Here is a 5,000-nt window from a genome sequence, read left to right as displayed (position 1 = left end):
AAACACCACACCACCTGGCTGCTACCACAGTACAGGGCGGGCCGACCTAAACTTTTCATCGGCTCGCCTAAGTCCAAACGTATTGTATTTTTATTTTTTGTTTTTTACATATATTTACATGATGGAAAAAACGCTTTCTGTGTAAACTTAAACGACTAAAACCACATATAAAGAATGTAGAACATTAATATGTAGTCTGTCTGTATAGGGTATTAGTGAATACACTGTTGTTATGACACTAAGTTCCAGGAGGTTAATGGTATGTTATGACAGTAAGTTCCAGGAGGTTAGTGGTATGTTTCTCAGTAAGTTCCAGGAGGTTAGTGGTATGTTATGACAGTACGTTCCAGGAGGTTAGTGGTATGTTATGACAGTACGTTCCAGGAGGTTAGTGGTATGTTATGACAGTACGTTCCAGGAGGTTAGTGGTATGTTATGACAGTAACTTCCAGGAGGTTAGTGGTATGTTATGACAGTAAGTTCCAGGAGGTTAGTGGTATGTTATGACAGTAAGTTCCAGGAGGTTAGTGGTATGATTTGTAGAATTGCAGGAAATTGGCTTTAAAACGGCAACATTTTCTCTCCGCTCCATGGAGAAATTTCTAGAATTGCAGGAAATTGGCTTACAAATGCAAATGTCTCTACACTGCCAATATGGGGCCCTCTAAAATTCACTCTCACCACCTGAGCCCCTTTGCGATCCAGAAAAAAAACCCTGCATTAGAACTCAAAGGCTCTTTGGCTGCATTTACACAGGCAGCCCAATTCTGATATTTTTCCACTAATTGGATCAGATCTTTTAGCCAATAATTTAGCAAAATATCATAATTGGCCTTTGAGTTCTTTGAGCTCTTTGCACTGTTTTCACCTTCTAACCAACTGGGCAAAACATTTCGAACGGTTTTGACCGCTGAAAACGGAGATGTTTTTAATGTTTTCTTAAGTGTCTTTATTGTCCTGTTTTAGTTTTTTTGCCCACTTAACAAAGACACTTCAGTTGGAGACCAGGTTCCCTTGACCTCACTGGGTGTAGAGCCGACTGGGTGTAGAGCCCACTGGGTAGAGAGCCCACTGGGTGTAGAGCCCACTGGGCAGAGAGCCCACTGGGTAGAGAGCCCACTGGGTGTAGAGAGCCCACTGGGTGTAGAGAGCCCACTGGGTGTAGAGCCCACTGGGTGTAGAGAGCCCACTGGATGTAGAGCCCACTGGGTAGAGAGCCCACTGGGTGTAGAGCCCACTGGGTGTAGAGCCCACTGGGTATAGAGCCCACTGGGTAGAGAGCCCACTGAGTATAGAGCCCACTGGGTAGAGAGCCCACTGGATGTAGAGCCCACTGAGTATAGAGCCCACTGGGTAGAGAGCCCACTGAGTATAGAGCCCACTGGGTAGAGAGCCCACTGGATGTAGAGCCCACTGGGTAGAGAGCCCACTGGGTGTAGAGCCAACTGGATGTAGAGCCCACTGGGTAGAGAGCCCACTGGGTAGAGAGCCCACTGGGTGTAGAGCCCACTGGGTAGAGAGCCCACTGGGTGTAGAGCCCACTGGGTGTAGAGCCCACTGGGTATAGAGCCCACTGGGTAGAGAGCCCACTGAGTAGAGAGCCCACTGGGCAGAGAGCCCACTGGGCAGAGAGCCCACTGGGTAGAGAGCCCACTGGGTAGAGAGCCCACTGAGTAGAGAGCCCACTGGGTATAGAGCCCACTGGGTAGAGAGCCCACTGAGTATAGAGCCCACTGGGTAGAGAGCCCACTGGATGTAGAGCCCACTGAGTATAGAGCCCACTGGGTAGAGAGCCCACTGAGTATAGAGCCCACTGGGTAGAGAGCCCACTGGATGTAGAGCCCACTGGGTAGAGAGCCCACTGGGTGTAGAGCCAACTGGATGTAGAGCCCACTGGGTAGAGAGCCCACTGGGTAGAGAGCCCACTGGGTGTAGAGCCCACTAGAGCCCACTGGGCAGAGAGCCCACTGGGCAGAGAGCCCACTGAGTAGAGAGCCCACTGAGTAGAGAGCCCACTGGGTAGAGAGCCCACTGGGGCAGAGAGCCCACTGGGTGTATAGAGCCCACTGGGTATAGAACCCACTGGGTAGATAGCCCACTGGGCAGAGAGCCCACTGGGTAGAGAGCCCACTGGGTAGAGAGCCCACTGGGTAGAGAGCCCACTGGGTGTAGAGAACCCACTGGGTGTAGAGAGCCCACTGGGTAGAGACCCCACTGGGTAGAGAGCCCACTGGGTAGAGAGCCCACTGGGTAGAGAGCCCACTGGGTGTAGAGCCCACTGGGTAGAGAGCCCACTGGGTGTAGAGCCCACTGGGTAGAGAGCCCACTGGGTAGAGAGCCCACTGGGCAGAGAGCCCACTGGGTGTAGAGCCCACTGGGCAGAGAGCCCACTGAGTAGAGAGCCCACTGGGTGTAGAGCCCACTGGGTAGAGAGCCCACTGGGTGTAGAGCCCACTGCAGAGAGCCCACTGGGTATAGAGCCCACTGGGCAGAGAGCCCACTGGGTAGAGAGCCCACTGGGTGTAGAGAGCCCACTGGGTGTAGAGAGCCCACTGGGTGTAGAGAGCCCACTGGGTGTAGAGCCCACTGGGTAGAGAGCCCACTGGGTAGAGAGCCCACTGGGTAGAGAGCCCACTGGGTGTAGAGAGCCCACTGGGTGTAGAGCCCACTGGGTAGAGAGCCCACTGGGTGTAGAGCCCACTGGGTAGAGAGCCCACTAGGTATAGAGCCCACTGGGTGTAGAGAGCCCACTGGGTGTAGAGAGCCCACTGGGTGTAGAGAGCCCACTGGGTGTAGAGCCCACTGGGTGTAGAGCCCACTGGGTGTAGAGAGCCCACTGGGTGTAGAGAGCCCACTGGGTGTAGAGAGCCCACTGGGGAGCCCACTGGGTGTAGAGAGCCCACTGGGTGTAGAGCCCACTGAGTAGAGAGCCCACTGTATAGAGCCCACTGGGTAGAGAGCCCACTGGATGTAGAGCCCACTGAGTATAGAGCCCACTGGGTAGAGAGCCCACTGTATAGAGCCCACTGGGTAGAGAGCCCACTGGATGTAGAGCCCACTGGGTAGAGAGCCTACTGGGTAGAGAGCCCACTGGGTGTAGAGCCAACTGGATGTAGAGCCCACTGGGTAGAGAGCCCACTGGGTAGAGAGCCCACTGGGTGTAGAGCCCACTGGGTAGAGAGCCCACTAGGTGTAGAGCCCACTGGGTAGAGAGCCCACTGGGTGTAGAGCCCACTGGGTAGAGAGCCCACTGGGTATAGAGCCCACTGGGTGTAGAGCCCACTGTAGAGAGCCCACTGAGTAGAGAGCCCACTGGGCAGAGAGCCCACTGGGTAGAGAGCCCACTGGGTAGAGAGCCCACTGAGTAGAGAGCCCACTGGGTAGAGAGCCCACTGGGTAGAGAGCCCACTGAGTAGAGAGCCCACTGAGTAGAGAGCCCACTGAGTAGAGAGCCCACTGGGCAGAGAGCCCACTGAGTAGAGAGCCCACTGAGTAGAGAGCCCATTGTAGAGAGCCCACTGGGTAGAGAGCCCAGTGGGTAGAGAGCCCACTGGGTAGAGAGCCCACTGGGTATAGAGCCCACTGGGTAGAGAGCCCACTGGGTAGAGAGCCCACTGAGTATAGAGCCCACTGGGTAGAGAGCCCACTGGGTAGAGAGCCCACTGGGTATAGAGCCCACTGAGTAGAGAGCCCACTGAGTAGAGAGCCCACTGGTATAGAGCCCACTGGGTAGAGAGCCCACTGGGCAGAGAGCCCACTGAGTATATAGCCCACTGGGTATAGAGCCCACTGGGTAGAGAGCCCACTGGGTAGAGAGCCCACTGAGTAGAGAGCCCACTGAGTAGAGAGCCCACTGAGTAGAGAGCCCACTGGGCAGAGAGCCCACTGGTTAGAGAGCCCACTGGGTAGAGAGCCCACTGGGTATAGTGCCCACTGAGTAGAGAGCCCACTGGGTATAGAGCCCACTGAGTAGAGAGCCCACTGAGTAGAGAGCCCACTGGGTAGAGAGCCCAGTGGGTAGAGAGCCCACTGGGTAGAGAGCCCACTGGGTAGAGAGCCCACTGGGTAGAGAGCCCACTGGGTAGAGAGCCCACTGAGTATAGAGCCCACTGGGTAGAGAGCCCACTTGGTGTAGAGCCCACTGAGTAGAGAGCCCACTGAGTATAGAGCCCACTGGGTAGAGAGCCCACTGGATGTAGAGCCCACTGAGTATAGAGCCCACTGGGTAGAGAGCCCACTGAGTATAGAGCCCACTGGGTAGAGAGCCCACTGGATGTAGAGCCCACTGGGTAGAGAGCCCACTGGGTAGAGAGCCCACTGGGTGTAGAGCCAACTGGATGTAGAGCCCACTGGGTAGAGAGCCCACTGGGTAGAGAGCCCACTGGGTGTAGAGCCCACTGGGCAGAGAGCCCACTAGGTGTAGAGCCCACTGGGTAGAGAGCCCACTAGAGCCCACTGTAGAGAGCCCACTGGGTATAGAGCCCACTGGGTGTAGAGCCCACTGGGTAGAGAGCCCACTGAGTAGAGAGCCCACTGGGTAGAGAGCCCACTGGGTAGAGAGCCCACTGGGCAGAGAGCCCACTGAGTAGAGAGCCCACTGGGTAGAGAGCCCACTGGGTAGAGAGCCCACTGAGTAGAGAGCCCACTGAGTAGAGAGCCCACTAGAGAGCCCACTGGGTAGAGAGCCCACTGGGTAGAGAGCCCAGTGGGTAGAGAGCCCACTGGGTAGAGAGCCCACTGGGTATAGAGCCCACTGGGTAGAGAGCCCACTGGGTAGAGAGCCCACTGAGTATAGAGCCCACTGGGTAGAGAGCCCACTGGGTAGAGAGCCCACTGGGTATAGAGCCCACTGAGTAGAGAGCCCACTGAGTAGAGAGCCCACTGAGTATAGAGCCCACTGGGTAGAGAGCCCACTGGGTAGAGAGCCCACTGAGTATATAGCCCACTGGGTATAGAGCCCACTGGGTAGAGAGCCCACTGGGTAGAGAGCCCACTGAGTA

At 55.8% G+C, this 5,000-nt stretch overlaps 1 protein-coding gene across 1 annotated transcript in view; it reads left to right on the top strand.

Moving 5' to 3' along the window:
* The window catches only part of LOC121840107 (tight junction protein ZO-1-like), a gene marked incomplete at its 3' end in the record, with an annotated part of 181,161 nt that overhangs the window by 169,104 nt on the left and 7,057 nt on the right, over positions 1–5,000 (top strand).

Source organism: Oncorhynchus tshawytscha, linkage group LG19, assembly GCF_018296145.1.
Source record: "Oncorhynchus tshawytscha isolate Ot180627B linkage group LG19, Otsh_v2.0, whole genome shotgun sequence".
Taxonomy (NCBI): domain Eukaryota; kingdom Metazoa; phylum Chordata; class Actinopteri; order Salmoniformes; family Salmonidae; genus Oncorhynchus; species Oncorhynchus tshawytscha.
Note: the sequence above shows the minus strand (reverse complement) of the source record. Positions and strands in the feature narration are given on the sequence as shown.